The sequence below is a fragment of the Vitis vinifera genome, chromosome 15 (assembly GCF_030704535.1).
Source record: "Vitis vinifera cultivar Pinot Noir 40024 chromosome 15, ASM3070453v1".
Lineage (NCBI taxonomy): Eukaryota > Viridiplantae > Streptophyta > Magnoliopsida > Vitales > Vitaceae > Vitis > Vitis vinifera.
The window spans coordinates 11,893,372-11,920,078 of NC_081819.1; the positions used below are offsets into that span (position 1 = coordinate 11,893,372).

Here is a 26,707-nt window from a genome sequence, read left to right on the forward strand (position 1 = left end):
GAATAAATAATATTAGAAATTTTTAATTATATATTTTTAAATTTTTAAAATTTATTTTGAATTTTAATGAAATATAAATTATATATTTATGACATCATCGGTTTGACCACGGTTCAACTACTGGTCCGACCACTGAATCATGAATTGATAACTTTTTCGGTTCAATAAACAACCCAGTTTTGAAAACATTGGAAAAAACAGTTTCAAAATAGGCTCTTGTTTTTTTCTTCAAAAATAGAAAATTGTTTTCTAAAACAATTCCCGAACATACTAATGGTATCTCGAGTATAGCACAAATGACCCATAATTTTGGCTTAATGCAAGAGTTGAATGCAATATACTTCAAGTATAGTTCATAACCCTAATTTCAAAACATGGTACATGCACTACAATTTTCTTAGATCTTACTTAATTCACCTTCTGTAACTTATTAACAACATAGGATGGTCAAGAAGGCTTAGAATATCATACCATGCCCACTTATAGATAGATTGAGTTCATATGATATGAACCAAAACATGTAGCATTCTAGATATTAGCAGCAAATAGAAAACGATTTAAATAAAGTTGTCTTAATCAATAAAAAAGAATCATTAAAGAACGAAATCCATGTTAAAGGCTGGCTTCCCAAATGTTCTCAATATTGAACATGTTGTGACCACACTCATGCACATTCCATCCCTTTAATGCATGCAATATTCTGGCTACACGTCATGCACTGATTGCTCTTCTTGGCAACCAATTCTGTATTTAAATAAAAAATTTCGTAAACCAAAAGGTATACAAAATAAATTTTCAATTGTTATATATGAAAGAATAGTTTAATTATTTATATAGAACCATAAATCATTATTCTCAAAACTGTTTGGTATTCTAGAAATTAGCATTGACTGATCTCACAAGAATCCATGTTCTCAAAAGATATGGGAGACATCATTGCTGGTGTGGTGTGGTAGAAGCAATCTTTGCGCATTCTTTTAGGAGGGAATTGAGAAAAGGGAATAAATAGAGTTCCTTTTGGTGCCTTCAATTGTTCTTCTTCGGTCAAGCCATCTCCAACCAACCATATCTGTACAATTCACTAGTATATATCTCTTAAAGATTTTCAATGCTAAGTTCATTTTTTATCACACACAAAAAAAAAAAAAAAAAAAAAAAAAACCTTTTTAAATCTAATTATTTTGGGGTTTCGTTGCTGAAATGTTTTTGGTAAAATTTTATTTTAATTTTTCAGAAAAATTACTCTAATATGACATCTAGGTGGCATTTCCAATATTATTCCACTATTATATATATATATATATATGGTTAGTTCATGACATTCAAATTCTGATAAGTGCAATATATCAATGGCAAATAGTAAGGAAGATTATAGAAAAAAGAAAAAGAAAAAGTAAAAGAAAGAAGGATACAAGAAGAGGTTTTACCTTATGGGCATAAGTTTTTAGAAGAGCCCATTTACCTTCCAATTTGGTGTTCAGCTTCATATTAATCTTCTTGTACTCTTCATCATGGAAAGTAGCCACCTAAGAATTATTTCAATTGTATTATAGTATAAATCAAAACTAGGACTGACTTGGTACACTAGCAGTTGTTGTTCCACATTAATTAAAAAAAATTAGTTTTTGCTAGTAATATTATTATTTTAGCATCATTATTAATTTATTATTTATTGATTCCAAAATAAAATTTTTGTTTGATAAATATTATCAACTACAACATATGCAGGTTATAAAAGTAGGGATGCATATATATATAGGGATGCATATATATATATATATATATTGAAAATACCTGGATACCTTTTTGGCACAAAGCAAGGGCTTGAAGTAAGCAACCTTGGAGAGCTTGCCTCTAAAGAGTACTTGAGTGGTTCCTTTTGGATTGTTGTTTAGAACAATAGCTACCACTAAGCTGCTCCCATCCACCAATTTCATTTTGAGCTTAGGATTTCTATGGATATAAATCTCACCATATATATTAAGTTCTTCCCCCTGTATAATTTTTTAATTAATTAAATAGAAATTTATTTTGAACAAAAACTTTTCAATGGATGAATTGCTAGAGGGCTCAAAATGAAAGAAGATAATGAGTATATTAATTATATTTGAAGTATAGACCAAGATGGTAAAATTATTTTTAAGCCATCAAAGATTGACTTCTCTTATAATGAAAATGAGAGATTTTAATATATAGATTTTGGGTGTATAACAATCAATATTTGGATTAATAAAAGATAGTCTGGGGCTCAATCAATCCAAGATCTTCTTATGAATACCCCACATTGATTAAAGGACGAAGTTGTATGTCAATGTATTTCAAATTTGTGAGACCTAGAAAATAATACCTATGTAAAGAAAGTAAACAAATATGAGAAAGGAAGATAACAGAACTGAGAATGGTAAAGTGATTTTCTGTTTTTTATTTTTCTCTCTCTATTCTGCTATTTACAGGGTAATATATATAATAGACCTTACTAACAAATTCCCTAACAATAATAAAAGAAAACCAATGAGCATATGACACATGTACATCTTGTAACCATATGAAACTATCTCTTAACATTCTCCCTCAAACTTAAGGTAGAAAGATTTTCTACTTTGAGTTTGTTTCTTAGATTTACAAACTGAGTGCTTGAGACAGCTTTAGTTAACACATCTGCTACTTGATCAATGGAAGGCACATGTTGGATTGAAACCTTTCTTTGCAAAACCTTTTCCCTGACAAAATACAAATCAAATTCAATGTGTTTTGTCCTAGAATGCAATACTGGATTACAAGCTAACATAACAGTGTTGAGATTATCACACCAAATAACTGGTGGTGTAGGCAAAGTGATTTTAATTTCTGAGAGAAGAGATTGTAGCCAAGTGATTTCTGCAACCAAACTAGCTAGGCTTCTATACTCTACTTTTGTACTTAATCTAGATATAGTGTGTTGTTTCTTTAATTGCCAAGTGACTAAATTTGAACCAAAATATACACAAAATCCTGAAGTTGATCTTCGGTCATTAGGATCAGAGGCCCAATCAGCATCACAAAATACTACAAGATCAAGAGTATGAGACTTTCTTAAATGTAATCCATGATGAAGAGTGTCTTTCAAGTATCTGAGAATTCTTTTGACTACTTTCCAATGAGATTCTAATGGAGCTTGCATATATTGACAAACTTTATTAACACTATAGGCAATTTCAGGCCTAGTAACTATTACATATTGCAAAGCTCCTACAACTGATCTATATAACTTCACATCCTGAACTGATTCACTTCCATAGCCTGAAAGTTTCTGTCCAGTGGTCATAGTAGTAGAAATAGGATTGGCACCTTGCATTTTAGCTTTGCATAATAGATCAATTATGTATTTTCATTGAGAAAGGTGAATACCTTTAGAAGTATGATTCACTTCAATCTCTAAAAAATAGTTGACTTCTCCAAAATCTTTTAAGGCAAACTCTCTGTAGGCAGATCGGAGGGTTGGCCGCGTCCATCAACTCCACTTGTGTTCGCCGTGGGTGCTTGGGTGAATGCAGTATAAGGTTAGGGTATGCGTCTTTCCTAATAGCAATTGCTTTTAGGAGAGTTGGTAGCGCTTGAGGTCTTACAATTGGTATCAGAGCTAGACCTATTGTTTAAGACTTAGTTGTCTAAGAGGAAGTGACTATTCTATCAAGCTCATTTCAAACTGAAAATTTTACAAAACATAGAACTCCATTTTTTACGGGAACCGGCTATCCCTATTGGAAAACTAGAATGACTTGGTATTTACAATCAACTGATTTAGACATATGGGACATCATTAAAGATGGCCCAACTTTTCCTACTAAACTAGTTGATGGAGTCTTGGTTCCAAAACCCAAGCAAGAATGGAATGAACTTGATAGAAGAAATTTTCAATTAAATGCTAAGGTGTTTTTACTTTGCAATGTGCTATGGATAGAAATGAATATAATAGAATATGTCAATGCAAATCGGCTAAAGAAATTTGGAGATTACTTGAGATAACTCATGAAGGAACAAATCAAGTGAAAGAGTAAAAAATTAATTTACTTGTTCATAACTATGAATTGTTTTCAATGAAAGAAAATGAGACTATTGTTGAGATGATCACTAGGTTCACCGACATTGTCAATGGTCTTGAAGCTTTGGGAAAAACCTACAAGGAATCCGAAAATGTGATGAAGATATTGAGGTCACTCCCATCAAAGTGGCATACTAAGGTCACCACAATTTAAGAAGCAAAAGACTTAACCAAGCTACCTATGGAAGAGCTCATAGGGTCATTGATGACATATGAGATTAACTTGGCAAAGAAGCTACAAGAGGGTAAAGACAAAAAGAAGAAGAGCATAACTCTCAAAGCTACAACTAAGGAAAAAGAAGATGTTGAAGAAGAAAAACAAAGTGAGGAAGATGATGATGTAGCCCTCATCATAAGAAAGCTTAACAAATACATGAGGGGTGAAAGGTTTAGAGGAAGAAAGTTCACCTCTAGAAGAGACCTTTCTAAAAAGGAATCCTCATCTCATGGTGACAAGGAGAAATGAGAAGAGAAAAAAGATTTTGTGTGTTTCAAATGCAAAAAACTGGGACACATCAAATATAATTGCCCTCTCTACAAAAGTGAAGCCAAGAGAAAAATGAAAAAGGCAATGATGGCCACTTGGAGTGAAAGTGAAGAATCCTCCGAAGAAGAAAAAGAGAAAGAAGTGGCAAACATGTGCTTAATGGAAATAGATGAACTTGATGAGGTAAACTCTAATTTTAGTGATGAAGATATGCATGATGTTTTTGAAGAATTATATGAGGATTTTGAAAAACTTAGTTTGAAAAATAATTCTCTTAAAAAAGAAAATTCAAGAACTTGAAAAAGAACTTGAAGAAGTGAAAGAAAAATTTTCAATTGTTGAAATTTCTAAAACTCATCTTGAAAAAGAAAATGAGATTTTGAGAAGTGAAAATGAGATTTTGAAAAAGAAAAATGAATGGTTGACCTCCTCTCTTTCAATTTTTTCTTGTGGACAAAAATCTTTTGAAATGATCTTAGCTAGCCAAAAATGTGTTTTTGACAAACAAGGGCTAGGATTCAAATCTTCAAAAAATCAAAAATATTTTTTAAAAGAATCTTCAAGTGCAAGTCCTTCTACTACTTGCAACTTTTGTGGAAGATGAGGGCACATTAGTACCACATGTCCCTTAAGAAATGGTTCTTAAAAGAATTCAAATGCTAAAGTTAAAAAGGTTTAGATTGAGAAATCCAAGGTCACTAACCCTCAAGGACCCAAAAAGATATGGGTACCTAAATCAACTTGAATTTTATTTTGTAGGGTTCAAAGAAGGATAAGTGGTTCTTGGATAGTGGATGCTCAAGACACATGACCGGGGATGAATCCAAGTTTGCCTTCCTTACAAAGAGAAAGGGAGGATACGTTACCTTTGGAGACAATGCAAAAGGAAGGATCATTGGTCAAGGCAACATTGGTAATGACACATCCTCTCTTATTGAAAGTGTTTTATTAGTGGATGGTTTAAAACATAATCATTTAAGCATTAGTCAACTTTGTGACAAAAGTTTTAAAGTGATTTTCAAAGCATCTCATTGCATCACCAAGGATATTCAAAATGATAAAACCATCTTCATGGGCCATAGATATGATAATGTTTATGCTATAAATATTTCAAAATATGATGGCCATGGTAGATGCTTTTCAAGAATGCATGATCAAAGTTGGTTGTGGCATAGGAGGTTAAGACATTCTAACATGGACCTCATTTCCCAACTCAACAAAGATGAACTTGTTATAGGTCTTCCCAAAATAAATTTTCAAAAAGATAAAGTTTGTGAAGCTTGTCAAATGGGAAAGCAAATCAAAAACTCTTTTAAAAGCAAAAATTTCATTTCAACAACTAGGCCTCTTGAGTTGTTGCATATGGACTTCTTTGGTCCCTCTAGGACTCCAAGCCTTTGAGGAAAATCTTATGCATATGTTATTGTGGATGACTTTTCTAGATAAACTTGGGTCTTGTTTTTAAGTCAAAAGAATGAAGCCTTTTATGAGTTTTCAAAGTTTTTCAATAAGGTTCAAAATGAAAAAGGTTTTACCATTACTTGTATAAGAAGTGATCATGGGAGAGAATTTGAAAATATTGATTTTGAAGACTATTGCAATGAGCATGGTATTAACCACAATTTTTTTGGCTCCTAGAACTCCTCAATAAAATGGGGTAGTTGAAAAGAAAAATAGAAATCTTCAAGAAATGGCTAGAACCATGCTAAATGAAAACAATTTACCAAAATATTTTTAGGCCGAAGTGGTTAACACTTCTTGTTATGTTTTAAATAGAATATTATTGAGACCCATTCTTAAGAAAACTCCCTATGAGCTTTGGAAAAACAAGAAACCCAACATTAGCTATTTCAAAGTCTTTGGGTGCAAATGTTTTATATTAAACACTAAAGACAATCTTGGAAAATTTGATAGAAAATCGGATGTTGGAATTTTTCTTGGTTACTCAACTTCAAGTAAAGCCTTTAGAGTTTTTAACAAAAGAACCATGGTTGTAGAGGAGTCCATCCATGTTATTTTTTATGAATCTAACAATTCTCTCCAAGAAAGAAAGAGTTTTGATGATGATTTAGGCTTGGAGACCCCCATGGGAAAATTACAAATTGAAGATAGATGGCAACAAGAAGAAATTGGAGAGGATCCCAAGAAAGAAGAATCACCATTGACTCTACCCCCTCCTCAACAAGTGCAAGGTGAATCAAGCCAAAACCTTCCTAAAGATTGGAAGTTTGTCATCAACCACCCACAAGATTAAATTATAGGTAATCCATCTAGTGGGGTAAGAACTAGATCATCTCTTAGAAATATTTGCAATAATCTTTCTTTTATCTCTCAAATTGAACCTAGAAATATAAATGATGCTCTAGTTGATGAAAATTGGATGCTTGCTATGTAAGAAGAGTTAAATCAATTTGAAAGAAGTCAAGTATGGGAATTAGTGCCAAGACCTTCAAATCAAAGTGTTATTGGAACTAGATGGGTCGTTAGAAATAAAATGGATGAAAATGGCCTAATTGTTAGAAATAAAGCAAGATTGGTAGCCCAAGGTTTTAATCAAGAAGAGTGGATAAATTATGAAGAAACTTTTGTCCCCGTAGCTAGATTAGAAGCCATTAGGATGCTACTTGCCTTTGCATGTTTTAAAGACATTGTTTTATATCAAATGGATGTGAAAAGTGATTTCTTAAATGGCTTTATAAATGAAGAAGTATATGTTGAACAACCACCTGGTTTTCACAGTTTTAACTTTCCTAACCATGTTTTTAAACTTAAAAAGGCACTTTATGGTTTGAAACAAGCACCTAGAGCATGGTATGAAAGATTGAGTAAATTTCTTTTGAAAAGGGGTTTTAAAATGGGAAAAATTGACACAACTCTTTTCATAAAGACCAAAGAAAATGACATGTTCTTAGTTGAATATATGTTGATGATATTATTTTTGGAGCTACTAATATCTCTCTTTGTGAAGAATTTTCTAAGTGCATGCATAGTGAGTTTGAAATGAGCATGATGGGAGAACTCAACTTCTTCCTTAGACTTCAAATCAAAGAACTAAAGAAAGGAACCTTCATCAATCAAGCAAAATATATAAGAGATCTTCTCAAAAGGTTCAACATGGAAGAAGCCAAAACAATGAAGACTCCAATGAGCTCATCCATCAAGCTTGATAAGGATGAGAAAAGTAAATCCACTGACTCGACTATGTATAAAGGCATGATAGGTTCTTTGCTATATTTGACCGCTAGTAGACCCGACATCATGTATAGCGTATGCTTGTGTGCTAGATTTCAATCTTGTCCTAAAGAATCTCACTTAAGTGTCGTAAAACGAATCCTTAGATATTTGAAAGGGACAATGGACATAGGCTTATGGTATCCTAAGGGTGATAACTTTGAATTAATTGGATTCTCGGATGCTGATTTTTCCGGTTATAAAGTTGAAAGAAAAAGAACTAGTCACACTTATCATTTCCTAGGACAATCACTTGTTTCATGGCATAGTAAGAAGCAAAATTCAGTAGCTTTGTCAATGGCGGAAGCCGAATACATAGCAGCCGGTTTATGTTGTGCATAAATTCTTTGGATGAAACAAACACTTAGTGATTTCAATTTGTCTTTTGAGCATGTTCCTATTAAATGTGATAACACAAGTGCCATAAATATTTCAAAAAATCCCGTGCAACACTCTAGGAATAAGCATATAGAAATTAGACATCATTTTCTTAGAGACCATGCACAAAATGGTGACATTACACTTGAATTTGTAAGCACAAAAGATCAACTTGCCGATATATTTACGAAACCTCTAAGTGAAGAACAATTTTTTGATATTAGAAGACAACTAAGGGTGATTTCTTTGTGATCAAATGATTGATTAATATACCTTATGATTGCATGAATTTCATATCATATGCATCATATAGACATATACTTAGGAAAATGGACAAATTTTGACCAAAAATCAAAATTCCCTTGGCATTGGACATCAAAAATAGGGGATTTCCTCTTAAAAGGGCAGGAGGAGGATCACGAGACGAGAAAATGCACAAAAATCAAAGCGTTGACCATTGACCAGGCGGTCGATCGAATCAGGATCGATCAACCGGTTCGTCGGGGTGTCGTTTTAAATACCCTTCCCATGCCTCATTTTTTCACCTGTTTCCTCTGGTTCTTCAAGGGTTATGCCATTTCAGTTGGCCATAAGAGATTTTTGACAACATTGCAGCATTTTGAGGGGTTTCAGTTTGATTTTTGGGACATAAGGCTACGTTTTGGGACGGCTTCTCCTTCAACGCGCATCACAGCCGATTTCAGCTCTGTTCCTGCGCGTCTAGGGTTTTTGTTTAATTTTGTTTTCTCTTGGTTGTGCTCCGTTCCTTCTCTACCAGCCTCATTTCCTTCTTTTCTATTCTTATGATGGCTTCTAAGAGAGAGACAACAACCTCTAAGGCTCAAGGCAAGTGCCCTACTGAGTCATCTCAGCCTGCTCAGACAGAGGTTCCCCGAAAGGCGAGGTATGACACGAGCCTCTTCAGTTCCGTAGAGGATTATCAGAGGTACAAGCAGAAGTTCGCTAAGAGGAAAGTAGTTCTAAGGAGAAGTATCAATTTATCCCAACTTCAGTATTTCGGGTTTGAAGGACTTTTCAGACGGATGGGATGGTTGCCAGTAGTGACGATTTTTGAGCCGATTTTCCCAAATCTGGTCCGTGAATTCTATTCACGAGTGACCTATAGACTAGGAGGACCAATCATTTCCACCGTTAGAGGTGTTGAGATCCAACTGGACCCGGAGAGCATTTTTCATATCTTCGACATTCCTCCAATTGGACTCAAGGTGTATGAGTCCAAGGCTTGGCCCACTGTGCCGGGTTTTGAGCTTAGAGAGGTTATTAAGAGGATGTGCAGCCTTGCAGAAGCCTAGGGAATGGGCAAACCATCGGCACATAGCTTGACCTTGATCATCTGAGTCATTCATCATGACGGGGATACAGATTCACATGGGGTATCTAATGATGAGGTCTCCTACATTGAGGCATTCCTTGTGGACTCCATTATGACGGGGAAATGGATTCACGTGGGGTGTCTAATGATGATGCACATGATATCATACTGCGAGAGAAGAACCCAAGTACTCCCCTACAGTCGTTTCCTTACTAAAGTATTCAAGGATACCGAGGTTGATTTGAGCAGAGAGACGAAATTCAAGGCCCCCGGTATTTATGACACTTATGATGAGTAGTCCTTAGGGTGGATAAAGTTTGAGAAGGCCCCCAATGGCTCCTGGATTAAGAGAGTTGAGTGACCACCAGAATAGGCTCGGGGACAGGGACAGGTGCATCCCGGAGTAGAGGAGGAGGCCGAGATTCATGAGATGGAGGGTGTTCAGGTTGAGGCCACATTCTCTGAGCCTATGATGTTTGAGCCGACTTACACAATAGGACCATCCTCTCATCCATCTTTCACCAAGATTCCTCACACAAAGATACCATTTCATCAGGTACTTCACACTCCTAATCATGCGCCTTGGATGGATTTATATGCTCAAATCAACTCACTTGGCACTCTTATGGAGGAGCTTGCAGTAGTCAGTGATACTTGATTCTATTCTATGGAGGATCGCATTGATCAATATCAGACTGGCTTCACCTCTCAGTTTGAGCCTCTACAACAATGATTTGAGCGTATAGAGGATAGTATGGATCAACAATAGGCTACATTTGAGCATCTTCAGCAGATGATTGAGCGCATTGAGAGTCGCCAGGAGAGTCAGCATGAGGAGATGATGGCTTACCTACACTCAGTGTTTCCACCTCCACCTCCTCAACCTTGATTTCATCGAGACCCCCTTCTTTTCTTTTTTATGTTATAAAATGGGAAGAGATATGTAGGATCTAGGAGACCTATACATGCATATCATTATCATATCATATGTTTGGATGTTTCATGTAAATTTGGATTTACTATATATGATATGTTATTTTCATGATTTACATTGTTTCCTATTGAAAATTCACATTTTCTAATTATCTAGGTTTTAAATTCATAAATTTTGAATTAATTGATCCATGATTGGTTTGAGGGGGAGATTTCTTTTTTCTCCTAGATAACCAAGGTTTATCATCATAAAAAATGGGGAGATTGTTAGCCCAAGGGTTCTCCCAATTGGATTTTGATGATAAAAAAACCATGGTTAAGTGACTAATTGGTTTGAATGACAAAGAATCTCAAGTATAAATTCGGAAATTCATCAAAGGACCAAAGAGATACAAGATTGAGACTATTAGAAGACTTTTGATCATAGGAAACGAATGTAAGATGAATGCATGGGTGCACTTAGGTATTCCATACCTTTTCATGCATATTTGAAAACTCGGTTTATTCTTTAAAATTTAGATTTCATTAAAACCCGAGTTTTATCAAATGTACCTCAGGCAAAATGTTTCAAAATTGGCATATTAATTTGCCTAAAGACCTTGCCTAAGTGTTAGAAAAGAAAGGAATTGAAAATGATAGATTTTTAGGGCCAAAAGGTTAAACCGGTCAAGGCTCTGGCCAACCGGCTCAACCGGTTGGGGAACCGGTCTACCGATTGCCCTTGTTTAGTCGAGGTCTAGTCGAGGAGTGTCAAAAACCACTACAAGAAAAAAAAAACCTTTGTTGATAGTTTTTCACTAACAATGTAAGGTATATCTATCAAGGTAGGTTATTGTTCATATATGTTATCTATTCCAGTGTCAAGAAAAGTTTAAAGGTAACTTGACATATACATATGTTAAGATTTTCTCTATTTTTACAAATGATGAAATCTTATTAGTATGTGATATGTCAATGTTTCTTTCATATATGTTAAGGTTGGATTCAACTTATATCAAGATTACTTAATCTTAGGTCAAGGTTAACTCACTCTTTTGTTAAGATTAGTCCAACAAATGTCAAGGTTAGGTATCATATATGTCATGATTAACCCCACATATATCAAGGCTTTTAGATACATATGTCAAGGTTAGATTTTATATATATCATAATTGGCTTATATATGTCAATGTTTGGTATCACATGTCTTATAATTGCTACTGCACATGGCAAAATTAGGCATGACCCATCAACCAAGGTTGATTATGAAAATTTTAATATTATTTTATTATAATTTTAGTTTTTTTTTTAATGGAAAATGAACCTATTACCATATGAAACATATCTCCAAATTAAATTTGGTACCTTTTAATTATGATCATAACAATCAAGTCCTAGAATAATGTAAAGAAACTATTATTCAAGGCAAAAAAATAAAATTATTACATATACATTTGAACATTAAAAAGATAATTTCATAAATCTTTTTCAAGTTACTCTCTATTTTATTTTATATGCAAACAAAACCTAGTTAAAAACATTCAATTAAGATAATATACAAACTTAAATTGAAAAGTACAACATTATCTTCGTAAGATGTGGTCTTTATTTCTTCACCATTGTCTCCTTCTTGGTGTATTTCTTGGATACCTAGTAGGATAAACACAACATTAATAGAAACATAAGCAACAAATAACAAAAAATAAAAATAAAAAATCATAGGAGAATACACCTATTTACCTTCAATATCATAAAAGATAAATACAATGAATACACCTATTGACCTTCCATATCACCGATTGTAATTGAATTAACTTTGTAACTCTAAATTCAATGTAAAAAAAAATTAATATTTAAACTCCATGGAAGATATCCTAGTTTACAATTATTAAGTTCATCAAAAGAGGAAGTAAGAGCAACATAGCAAAGAATTCACACATGATACGTGAAAAAAAAAAAAAAAACTATTGTGTTAAAGACCTATGCTTTTAAGGCTAACTCTTTAAAGTTTAAACTAACTTTTAATGTTATGTTAATTGTTTTCATGGTAGATCATTTTTTGTTTCCATAAGTAGATTATAATTTAGTTCACAAATTGTTTTTGGTTTAAAAAATCTATATTTTTCTTCATTGTCTTACCTATTTCCACTCTTAGTTTATTTATTTATTTTATAGGTCTTTCCACTCTTAGTTTATATTCATTGAAGAACTTCATTACTAAATAATTAACTATCTAATTTGAATAATACTATAGACATGAAATTTATGAGAAATAGTTAAAAATATTAAAATGCAACCCTCATGATAGCTTGTTAATTTTCTTAATTCTTTTATATATTTTTTAATTCTTATATCCTAATACAATCATTGCATATAAATACATCTTTTTGATAGTTAATATGCTTACATAAGCAGATTTGATATAAATTTAGGTTTTCTAAAAACATAGATCATGTTATTCCTTGAAAGTGATAAAAACAAAAATAAAAATAGAGAGCATTGAATTGACAATCTTGATATTAACTTTCCCCAATCAAAATAAGCACTTGACCATGCTCTCATGTTCTTTAGTTCTACCTTGTAAGATCAAGAAAATTGTTGATGACCTGAAAAAAAAAAAAAAAAAAAAAAGATAATGATATAAGATTAGAATATCAGTTAGTAATCATGATAAAGCATAGACAATTCACATCCATTATATAAAGATTTTCAAATATATGTTTTACAATTGCTTTAATGGAGATTCTATTGTCCATAATAATCAACATATGGAACCATCCTAAAATCAAACTACAACAAAATAAATGGTGGAACCAACCACCCAAATTTGCTGCAAAGCTAGAAAAATGATATAGCAAAGAACTACTTTTCTTAAAGCAGTAAAACTAAATAATCTGCAGTCACCACAAGAACAGTTACCCATTTTCATTTAGAGGATTTAATAGAAAATTAGGGAAAAACTTGATAGTGTCCTAACTAGTGGGTAAAAGTGATTGGAGAGATAAATTAGAAGCTTCTCCAATTTCAAGTAGAATTTGTATGTAGCAAGGCAAAACAAAACAAAGTAACCTGAAACGTAATTGCAAGCAAGACTTGCTCCATGTTCGTTGATGCAGGATGAGAAAGATCATGATGTCCTAGAGACATCTCAAATAGAACTTTGATCAGAATTTACAACACTGTAAACAAGTTCCGTTTTATGATGAATGAACTCATTCTCCCATGTTTTTATCAAGAGCAGTTTCATTCAAGTCAACCCTTCACTACTTTCTATTTTCAATCTTAAATTAAATTATCTATTATCAAGATATCTGATTACTACTCAAAAAGGGTTATTTGATAGCTTGTAATTAACTCTTTTAAACACTTTTGAGTAGTAGTTATCACCTTTTAACCCAATTAACATATTAAGGACCCTTGCAATCAATTCTAATCAAATTGTGTTAAGTTTTGGTGTTTTGATAGCTTTTTGATCACCAAAGCAATCCGAGATTGAGGAGAGTTCTTTGGAATCCATGGCAAAGATGTCCGGACAGGGCGTCCGAACACACCATCGGAGGGCAGCGAAACGTGGGCTGTGGCAGGCTGGCGGAATGATGTAGCAAGGCTTGCTCACTTTAGTCAATGATCTGGACAACATATCCGGATAGGATATGCTATTGTTCGGGGTGTGATGTTTGCGAGTGTCGTGTGCTTCTCCCTGAGGGAGTCCGGATAGGGGAGCGCGCTGCGTGTCCTCTTGGGGAATCCGGATGGAGTTTCTCCGGATAGCGATGCGCGCTCCATGTCATCAGGGGGAGGGGTCTCTACACCTTTCACAAGTAGACGGTCCCCCTTGCGACACATGGCATAGCTCATTCCACCCGGGGAGGAATTCTATCCGACTGACTTTCTACCTTCTCCGGATATCTTACATCCGGAATTCTATCCGGCCGACTTTCCACCTTCTCTGGATATCTTACATCCGGAATTCTATTCGGCCGACGTTCCACCTTCTCCGGATATTTCACATCCGGCGCTTGACACCGGATGGGAAAGGAGGGTGTTTCAACTTCCCCAGTCAGACATGTCCGGATCCTCTAATAGCGCTTACCCGGAAAGCATCCGCAGTAGACAATTCAACTTCCCTGGATAGCTTGGCTCGTCAGACACTCGCGATTCGCAGGATCCATTTCCGCCCACAATCAAAAAGCAAATTCTGATAATATTGACGACCAAGTCTCCATTTTGCACAATGCAACGAAATTTCTTCTGAAGCTTCCTGATATTTCCGACCGACTTTTTGAGATATTTTGCTTTAGATATTTGATGTCTAAATCCCCAAACTCTCCTTGTAACCCACCTATCATAGGATTCCTTAGTCTTTAAGTAAGAACAAAAAGACGAATAACCTCTTATATATAGTTTGTAATTTTCTTTAGAAAAGAGGAGGATCAATATCTCGGGAGCTTGTTCTCAGAGACGCATCCTTTGTACAGTTTTGGAAGGAAGTAAAATACAAAGCACTTGCTATGCTTTTCATATATATTTTTGTTTTCTCGTTCTTTTTATTTCTAGCCAATCAAACTCTGAGGATTTTTCCTCAGAGGATGAGAGGCTAGGCTCTTTGTCTCTTGGAGTGAAGAAAACCGGGTAAGTTTCCTCATGCATAAATTGGAAGTTTTGTTGTTTTAGTTTTTAATGAAGAGAAAGTGTGACCCGTTAATGGTTTTTATCTTTTTAGTTAACTTAAAACGCCTTTAAATCACTTGGGCCAACACTTGGTAAGGTAAGTGATCTTCATCCATTGAGATGCACTAGTTTACCTCTTGCGAGCCTTTGGGAGGTGGTTTGAAGGTAGGATTTTCTAGAATAGCCAACACTTGGTAAGCTTTTGGGCTCCAAGGAGACATCCATTAGTTATCTCTTGCGAGCTTTTGACGGGTAATCCAAGGTTAAAGATCACCTTGAATGGAAAATGCTAGGTGAGAGGCACGAGCCATTGCAAGATGAATCAGTGAGAGGGATTTAGTGTTTGAACCCATTAATGGGAAGCATCTGTACCACACCGGTTAGAGAATTAACTACATGTTAATTCTCTAATGCAAGGAAAAGAAACAAGTGACCGAAACTCCCTTTTTGTACAAGGAATCTGAACCTAGTGATCTAAACTCCAAGAAACACTTTTCTTTGTAAGTAAAATCAGTTACTATTTTTTGTTAGCTTAAAACCAAACCTTTTCCACCAAAGATTATGTTTTCTTTTAAAGCTAACCTTGAAATGAAAAGGCACCAATTCATCTTTGAATTAATATCAGCTGTGAAGTGAAAACCCATCCCATTGAACGAACCTAGAGCCACTATGCTATGCTAGCTAAGGCTATCCTAGTACATGGTGTAATAGGTTACAAATTTTGTTGATTACTCCTTGATGACCAAAATCAAGGGACACCAGCTGGACACAAATCAAATGGTACCACTGCTAGGGACCATTGAGAGGACATGAATCAACTGAGACACCAATTGGGAACGAATCAATATCATTTTTAAGAATTCTCCAACCAAACTAAACTTTTTACAAGAAACTAAATCCAGAGCACAAACACTCTGCTTGAGAAAATGAGATATTAATTAATTGAATTGTTTATCCTATAGTCTCATAAAAGACAGAAATGATTGTAGAGAATAAAATCCAACAAATGAAATGAAATGCAATGTTTAAAATACCTCCCATGTGAATCAAAAATAGAATATACAGAGCATTGTCTTCATTCTTGTACTCTATAGAATATAGAGCTTTCATGTAATTACATCCACAAATCATCAAAAATTAAAAATAGTAAAGAAAAAACAATAGTAAAATCTGGAACATGTTATTTGAGAATATATTAGAATATTATAAACCTATCTAGTTACCTTACATGTTATTACTCATGAAATGTTGCATTTTTTTCATTCTCGAACAAAACCTATTTTCATGCATTCAATGTACAAACAGACTAAGAGTAAGGAATCTCAAATTACAATATGAAACTCATTAGCTTGAACAAGAAAATACCAATAACTACTTAGGCTTAAAGAATGTGAATGTTCCAAGTAAGGGATTTTGAACCAAAAAAAACCCAAAATAGTTACAAAACAAATTTTCACCTATCAAACATGCCAAAATCATAAAAACATGAAAAATACCAAAATAGATCGAGGAGATCTGAGATCTATAATCATGAATCACTATGACATGGTCCTTATGGCAGTGGTCGAAGAAACAAAGGCATCCCCGACAGAAAAGATGGTTGTCAACGACAAGGGAGCACGATGGGGGCCTGTGGTACGATTAAGGATGAAAAAGCGAGAAGAGTGACTTTGATGTCGATGAGGAGTTGTTGTGGTGAGAAACTCCGACATCAAGGCAGCACGATGTGGACGTTACTAGCCCATGATGGCATTAGAGGAGCTGTGACAACGAAACTATCTCAGGTGAGGAAGAAGTAAGAAAAGGGGAAAGAAAGAGAGAAAGGAAAAGAATATGAAGAAGAATGAAGAAAAAGGGTGTTTGGATGAAGAGAAAATAGAATGAAACTAAAGATAAAATAGGTGGGAGAGAGAAGGTCGTGAAAAAAAAATAGAGGGGGAAAGTAGGGCTTAAAAAAAGCTTATATAGGTCTCTTCCAAAAAACCTAAAATACTTGGGTTGAGCTTCAACAATTGGGTGGAATGGAATGCTCCAAACTTAGAATAAAAATATTAAGGTAAAAAACCATACCAAAAATTCAAAGGAGTGGGTTATGCATTTATATAAAACTTAATTTTATTATTATAAAGACACAATTTTAATATTTTCTTTTATTGTCTTAATAGACTATAATTATTCAAAATTTTCCAAAATTGTTTAACATAAGGATGGTGTTTTTTTAATAATTCCCAAACTTTCTTAAACTACCATTCCTAAGTGTTAAAGTTACCAAAAATAATTAGAACTTTATCTTATATTCCTTATTGAAACCTTTATATGCTCTAACAAAATTTCAATTTATGCGGATATTATATTCTACTAATAAAACCTCAATTTATTTCATAAAAGAATGCATAAAGAAAAATTCAATCCCTTTAATAAAACCTCAATTTATTGTGAGGATATATTCTCTAATAAAACCCCCCAATGTAATAAAAGAATGCAAGAAAAAAATCTCATTTCTACACCTTTTTCGGATGATAAGTCCAAAATGATTTTCAAATGGTGAGTTCTAGAAAAAATAAAAAAATACCAAGGTAAATTTTTTTTTTTCTATATATTGATGTCAACCTTGATAGATTAAAAAAAATTAGGCATATTTTCACTTACAAATTTTTGTGAAAGTGACTATCAAATATTCTAACATTAACATTTAAATTTATTAAATATTTATTGATTTATAAATTTTCTATGAAGGTTATATTATAATAAATCACATAATTTAGCAAATGAATATATGTTATTATTGCTTTTTATTTAGGTACTTCACATCAAGGATAAAAATATCGGTAATCACGGATATATCGGTAGTTCGATTTTACAGATATATCGGGGATATATCGAAGATATATCGGCAGATATTTTGATACAAAATATCGATTGATTTAAAATTGATCAAACTTTTGAAAATGTAAAATAAAGCTCTTAAAAATGAAATTAGAAGTATAATAGACATTTTAAAGTTGTTTTGTTAAAGAAATTAATATATATATATATATATAAGTGTACATTGATTATTAAATTACATTAAATATTATTCGATAATAATAATGTGATATTTGATTATAATATGTTTAATTTTAAAATATATTTAATATTAAAATTATGATATATTTAATTTAATTGTATTAAATGATATAAAACAAGTGATGATAAATGTATAATTTTTTTAATATTAATTAATATATTAATGATATTAAAAACTTTTTGTTACTCAATTAAATGAAATTTTTTTATTTAATTATAATTAATTTGTTGTTTAAAGTATTGTTTTAATATTTTTTGTATATGAAAAGTTTTAATATATGTATATATAGTGCAAGATTGTTAACAAGGTGCAAATTTGCCCCAATGGTAATGTGGATACTCCCCCACCCTTTTGGTTGGGGGCTCAACTCCCCCAGGCAGCATGTAAATAACTCATTTTTTAGCTTCTTGGTCAATGTTGATCTTTGCCTCGGTTAACATGGGCGACCGTTGATAGAAAATTTTGTTTTCCTCCATGCTTCACATATGAGTAAATTAATTATATTTTGATTTATAATTTTTTTTTTCAAGATTACATCATCATTAAGTTATGGAAAAATTTAGTGTGTATATATATATATATATATATATATATATATATATATGTTAGCATTGCTTTCATTTAGATATCTTAGCATATGAACATATTAAATATACTTTCACTTATATATTATTTGTCAATGTTGTATCATCATAAGTCATAGAAGAATTTAACAAATTTTATATATGTCATTATTGGTTTGAACTAAGTTGCATATGTCATAGTTGTTCATTTAAATAGACAATATTGACATATATTACCTTAAGTCAAGATAATATATGTCATGAATGGCATTTTTTCTTATAGTGAACACTCTCTCTCATCCACTAGCTTCCTCTTCCCGATTGAGGTTCACCCCTTCTCGGTCGATCTCCGATCGAGGCAACGGTAACCTGTGAAAGCATTAAATGCTCTAACGGCTAATGAACCGGTCGACCCCCAGCTCGACTGGTTGAGGCTGTCTTTTTGTTGTTTTTGGTTCCTGAGCTTGGAAACCTATAAATTGAGAGATCCACTTCATTTATGACAAAGAGAACACTTGCAATCAATTGTCTACCTACCTATTCTTGGCTTAAATGCTCTAATTTCTTTCTTAGTGCATTAAACCATCACTTGCATATCTTTTAGTGCACCCTTGTGAGTCATCCTAGCTTTGTTTTTTATTTAAGCTATCTTTAAGCTAGGTTGAGGGATTCTTTCTTGTAAAAGTTGAGTGTTAAAAACTTCAAGAGGTTTGAATCTTGAAGAGATTGTGTAAGAACCCATTGGAGTCGGAATCCAAGTGTAAAGGATTAGAAGCTTGGTTGAAGCTTCAAGCTAGTGGAACCCTCACTTGGTTAGGAGATTGAGGAGAGTGGATGTAGGCAAGGAAGTGTCGAACCACTATAAAATCCGAGTTTGAATTCTCTGACTCTATTTCTTTATTTCTTGTTTATGTTGTGCTTGAATTTGTTGTATTGAAAATGTTTTTGAAAAACCCAATTCACCCTCTTGGGTGTTTTTCTCCTTTAAGCATAGCTTTTATTTTCTCAATTGGTATCAGAGCCAAGGTCACGGGTTCGAACCCCAAGGGTGTCACTAGGGAGGGGGGATTGGAGGGTTGGCTGCGTCCATCAACTCCCATTGTGTTCGCCGTGGGCGCTTGGGTGAATGCACTATAAGGTTAGGGTATGCGCCTTTCCTAACAGCAATTGCTTTTAGGAGAGTTGGTAGCACCTGAGGTCCTACACTCTCTATTCAAACTGGTAATAAGGTGCATCACAACTTGTTCACTACTACCAGTGATAAGAATGCCATCTACATACACAAGAATATAAGTAGAATGACTTTTTGTCACATGAATGAACAAAGACTGATCTGACTTGGTAAAGATAAATCCAAAGGAATATAGGGTTGTACTTAACTTTTCAAACCAAGCCCTTCGTGCTTGTTTTAAGCCATATAAAGCTCTATGCAAATTACAAACAAGATGAGATTGGTTGTGCTGAATAAATCCAGGAGGTTGTTCCATAAAAACTTCCTCATGAAACACTCCATTCAAAACGACATTATTAATGTCTAATTAATGAATTAACCAACCTCTAGACAAAGTTATAGTAAGCATAACCCGAATAGTTGCAGGTTTAAAAATTGGACTAAAAATTTATGTGAAATCAAAACCAGCAACTTGATGAAACCCTTTTGCCACTAACCTGGCTTTGTACTTCTGAATTGAGCCATCAGGGTTTTCTTTCACTTTAAATACCCATTTGCAGCTAATAGGTGTTCTTCCAGGTGGTAATGGGACTAAGGACCATGTATTATTCTTCAAAAGAGCCATCAATTCATCAGTCATTGCTTGTTTCCAATGATGTACATGTCAAGCTTCCTCAACACAAGTAGGTTCACATGTGGCAACCAAAACCTTTGGTTTAAAAATTCCAAATTTAGACCGAGTGACCATAGAATGAGTATTTTTGTAAGGCTGCATTAGAACATAAGCTAAATCTTCTTGTATTTGGTCATGTGAAAGAGCTCTATGACCAGTAACATTGTCATAAGTATTAGTAGCAAAAAGACAAGCAGTAGGTGTTGAAGCATTAGTAACATATTAGACAATTTCTGGATGAGTAAAGCTACCAAATGAAGAAATTATTGGGGGAGCAGTAGAGGGATGAAAAGAGGGTGAAATAGAATTTGATAAGGACGACTGAATTTTATGAGCAAAAGGAAATGAAGACTCATTGAAAATGACATCTCGAGAAATAATAATTTTGCCATTAGAATCAAGACATTTTTAGCCTTTATGATTGAGACTATAACCCAAAAAGGTACATTCAGTGGATCAAAATTGAAGCTTGTGTTTGATATATGAACAAATGTTAGGAAAACAAGAGCAACCGAATATTTTTAAGAAAGAGTAACCCGGTAGAGTTTTGAACAAAACTTCTAGAAGAGTTTTATGATGAAGAACAGATGTTGGTAATCTATTGCTGAGATAAACAGAAGCTCTAAAGGCTTCATCCCAATATTTCATTGGCATTGAAGCAGATGCTAACAAGGTGAGACCATGTTCTACAATGGTTCTATGCCGCCTTTTAGCCAAGCCATTTTGTTCATGAGTATAAGGGCAAGATATCTATGAAGAATGTCATTTGAAGTTAAAAAATTTGTGAAAGCTCTATATTCTCTGCCCCAATCTGTTTGTATGGCCTTAACTTTAAAACCTAGTTGTAATTCAACTTGAGTTTTGAAATTAAGAAAGGCTTGAAATGCATCTGATTTATATCTAAGCAAGTACATCCAAGTAAATCTTGAGTAAGCATCAACAAAGTGAATGTAGTAGTAATAACCACTGGAGGATTGAAGTAGAGAGGGGCCTCATAAATCAAAGTGTATAAGTTGTAGGGGTTGAGTGTAAATAGTTTCAGAAGAAGAAAAATGAAGTTTGTGAATCTCGCCATAACAATAAGCTGAGCAAAAAGAAAACTGCATTTTATTAGGAACAGAAATATTGTAGTTAGACATAACAGACTTTACAATTTTAAGAGATGAATGTCCAAGTCTGTGGTCTATGATGCCATAGATCTAAAGTATTCAAAGAACCAATAGAATCCTTAGTTGCAATACAAGATTTAGGATTATATTGAAACGGGCTAGAAACATGATTCTGAAATGAAGAGGTAAAGGACTCACAAGAGGCTATAGAAGATGGAACTGACAGTGGCTTTGCTGAAGGCAGAAACTCACAAGAGGATGTAGAATATGGAACTGACAATGGCTTTACTGAATGTAGAAGTGTGAAATCATCAAATACATAAAGTCCATTCTTAACTCTCCCTTCCATAAGAATTTCCTTGGAAACCTGATCTTTAACATAACAGAAGTTAGGAAAGAACTCAAAATACACAACATTATCTTTGGCAAATTTAGAGACATTGGGCAAATTTTTGGTAATAGAAGGAATATGAAGAAGATGATTTAAAGAGAGCGATTTTGAAGAAAATTGAGACTGAAAAGATGATTGTCCAATATGTTTAATGTTCAAACCTGTTCCATTGCCCATCATGATCTTATCTTTCCCAGCAAATTCAACTTTATTCATCAAATTATGAATGTCTGGTGTGATATGATTTGTAGCTCCAGAATTTGGGTACTAGCTAGGTCGTAGGCAAATTCAGGAGTAGTAGCAACCATGGCAGTCATTTGTGATGAATCTTGAGAATAAGGAAATCCATTATGAAATGAAGATGGGCCTTGAAATGATGGATCAAATCTGTAGTACCATTGTTGCACCAAATGACCAACACGACCACACAATTGGCATTGAGGCTTATTGAAATTCTAATAATTTCGACCACCATTGAAGCCTCCATGACCTCTTCTACTAGAACCTCTAAATTTATTGAATCCACGACTACCAGAACCTTCTCTACTAGGAAAATTATTGAAACCACGAAAATTGCCTTGATCAAAAGTAGAAAAAGGCATTTTCGAAAGAATTATCAGATCTTTTCTTGTCTTTGTTATTCTGGCTCTGAGTTGCTAAGTTAGCACTCAAATTAGAATCTAAAAATTTTGTAGCCTTCTCAATGTGCCTTTCTTGAGCCAAAAAATAGACTCTATTTCATCAATAGTATATGAATCTATGCATGTGGTAACAACAGTAATCAAAGTGTTAAACTCTGAGGGTAATCCTTCAAAAATTGTGTCAATACGATCTGAAGTAGAGATAGAATAGCCAACTAATAGGCTATCAACAATGCTTTTGATTCGTAAGAGATAATCATTCATGGATGATGAACCTTTCTAAGAGCTCTTGAGTTGCGTATTCCCTCACCCCCACCTTTTCGTTCTCATCCCAATTTGTTCTGATTTCCTTCAATCACTTAATCTCCATAAAACTTGATCAGAATAATTTTTTGATTTGGCGTCAACAAGTTGAAGCTGCAATCAAAGGTTACAAGCTTTCAAAGTTCATCAATGGAATCGATACTGCTCTTCCAAAATTTATTTCTTCCATGGATGAAACAAGTGGTAAAATCAATCAAGATTTCTCTTATTGGGAAAAATAGGACCAATTACTAGTCTCTTAGCTCCTTTCATTGATGTTCGAAGGGCTTTTAATGAGAATGGTTGGATGTGTAACTTCTTTTGAGATTTGGAAGAAATTAGAGGTTTTCTTTGCTGCTCAAACTTGTGCCAAGATTGATCAGTTCAAGATGCAACTCAAGAGCTCTGATACCATGTAAAGAAAGTAAATAGAGATGAGAAAGGAAGGTAACAGAACAGAGAATGGTAAAGTGATTTTCTGTTTTTTATTTTTCTCTCTATATTCTATTGTTTACAGGGTAATATATATAGTAGACCTAACTAACAAATTCTCTAACAATAATAGAATAAAACCAATGAGCATATGACACATGTACATCTTGTAACCATATGAAACTATCTCTTAACAATCTACACATGAGGGAGGACCTCCAAATGTGTGTTTATTTATTCCTGTAATCACAAGGGACATTTGTAATATCTTAGTCAATTCCTAGAACCATATTAAAGGGAGCGATATTCACATAGAGGGATTTATAATATCCCACTTAGGTTGTAACATTATATTAAAACAAATAATATCAATATAAAAGGGATTTGTGATATCCTTTATCAATTCTTAGCATTATATTAAAGCAGACAATATCCATATAGGGGCAATGTTATATTTAAAGCAAACAATCTCCATATGGGAGAGTCAAATCATTATATAATACCCTACATCCATGCATGAAAGAGAACTAAAAGGAATGGGAGAACTAAAGAAAAAAAAAATATATATTGGAACTAAAAATGGTAAAAGAGTAATAACTTGCTTGGTTGAGAAGACCTAAACTCGACACTTTAATGCCTCTTTCCTCTGCATCCAATATGGCTTCTTCAATCAAGATATTGATGCGTTCATTTTGCCATTTCAAGGAGTACTACACAACTCAAAAATTGATTCAATAAATAATAACGAACTAATAATAAGTCATTCTTAAATAATAAAAAACAAGGGTTAGAGTTAGTGGGTGTTTGGTAAACTGACTTATTAATTAAAAGTGACTTAATAATTTAATTTAAGTCATTAAATAAATTAAGTATGTTTGAAAAAACAATTTAATGGTATGATTTAAAGTAAAAAAAAACATTAAATAATAAATAAAAATAATTGATTTATTTTTAAATCCACATCTTTATTTTACTTTTTTACCATCATTTGCTCTAGTTACCTCTACAATCTCTTTTGCTATTCCATGACCTCCATTGTTACTTTGACCCCCTTTACCCTAATTATAATTTATAAGAACAAATATGTCAATTTGATGATTAAAAATAAATTTTAAATTCATTTTATTAAACAACATTAATATTTAAAGTAAAAATTAAGGAATGAGTTTTAAATTAATAACTTATGTATAATTTAATTTAAAGTCAACTTAAGTCATTATGTAATAAGTATTAAATTTTACCAAACGCCCCCTAACTATTAGTTTGGATATAATAATAAATTTTTATTTTTTTATGTATAAAATGGGAACTCCTTGTATAAAAAAATATAGATTTATCTTATATTTTTTAAAAATTACTTTAAAAAACTTTTAAATTTTTAAATGATTTTTAAAACAATTTTTTTTTTTTAGTGTAAGTCCCTAAGAGTTTTGAATCTTACAAAACTTATTATTTTTATTTTAAGAATAGAAAACAAGAACATGAAATATATCCAAATGGAAAACAAACTAATAGGAAAAGATAATTCTTACTTGAATCTTATATTTTGGAATGACCCATGTTTGTAACTTGAGTTTGTTGAAATAGTTCCTTTCGAGAACAAATATGCAAGAACAAATCCAAATCAACATCATATACAATATACTAGAGGCCACATTAGTCTCAAGTACCATTTGGAGATGTATGGCTGGGAGGCCAAAGATGCAAAACCTAGCCTTAGATGATAAATAGAGTCTGGCGTTGTGAGATGGGTGAGATGCACTACATCAAGCAATTTTTCAGCCCTTGTAAGTGATTTTTCATATAATACATTTGAATATTTGTCCATAGTATCATACATGTAGTCATAGAATGGCATGAAGAGTGAGTAATTGGTTTGGAGTTGGGTATGGTGCAGAGACTGAAACCTGAAACTTGAAGGAGCTAAAATCATTTATCATCATAAATGAATATATAATTTTTCAAACATGAAAAATATAACAAACTAATATTAGTACTCTTTTTTATTGGTTCTTTCTTTTATAAAACACACCTCCTAATTAATTTTTATTTTATAGACATTATACCTCTACAACTTTGTTATTCAAATACTAATTTGAGCACTTATATTTTGGTGATCAATTTGTCAAATTTTCAATTCTAATTTTTTTTCTTCTTTTTCTTTTAAATAAAAGTAGTAAATATTGGTTAATTTGGTTCTTGCGTTTATTTTATAGCTTCTACATCAATTTGATGCATCAAATCTTATTTTATTTTAAAATCATAAGTAAAATGCTCAACAATTGTTCTACAATCCAATTTTGAAGATATAGTTGGTCCCCATGATATGGATTTTGGTATAATTTAGTATTTAACCTTTTTATAAAAGCAAGAAAGCAAAAATGTCCCTTTTGTCGCATACAAACATGTGCATCTTTGTGTACATTGAGTGCGTTTGATAGTGATTCTATGAAGTGTTTCTAGCATTTTTAATACTTGAAAATTTTTATCTTTCAAGTACTAGAAAGGTTAAAAACACTTCTTAAAATCATTGTCAAATACACTCTTCATCATGGTTATAGGAAATTTTAGTTTTAATATTATTGAATCTATCTATATTTAATAATCTTTATCAGATCTTCCCATATCAAGCAATCTAAATAGTAAGGGACTAGAGATGTGCAAAAAAATAAATTTATAATTGAAAAAAAAAACATATAAGTGATCGTATAACAAAGAAAGAGAAAAATTAATAAAATAATCTTGCTAATTAAAAACTTTTTGTTGTAAATGTTTCTTAATTTCCTCATGAACAACCATTTATAACTACAAAAAGAATCTTATTCTTAATAATTAAAAGGAATCATAGGATAGATTTTTCTTCCAAAATAGTTATCATACCAATTAATGTTACATTAAATATGCTGTCACCTACGAGTGCCAAACATGTGGTAGTGGTACCAATTTATATTTCTTCCTTGTATGTAGATAATACTATGTTTTCAAATGTTTTATGCAACTCTAATGTGAGACATTTGAACAAGGTAAATTAATTTTGAATATAAGGTAGTGTCACTACTTTTGATTTTTTTTTTAATTTTCTTATATATAACTTTAACATAGGTATTTTTATTCATTTCATCATTTTTAAAAGTTTTTTTCAAATTTTTTTTATAAATTTTGAACAATTTTTATCTCATCGATATTTTTGTCAAAATATTCATTAATATTTTATAAATATTTCTTATATATCTATAAAATCTAAGTATCGATATATCGTTATTT

General features: G+C 32.8%; 1 pseudogene; it reads right to left on the reverse strand.

Moving 5' to 3' along the window:
* Nucleotides 1-664: 664 nt before the first annotated feature.
* LOC100267057 (very-long-chain aldehyde decarbonylase CER1-like) lies at nt 665-25,376 on the reverse strand (annotated as a pseudogene).
* Nucleotides 25,377-26,707: the final 1,331 nt, after the last annotated feature.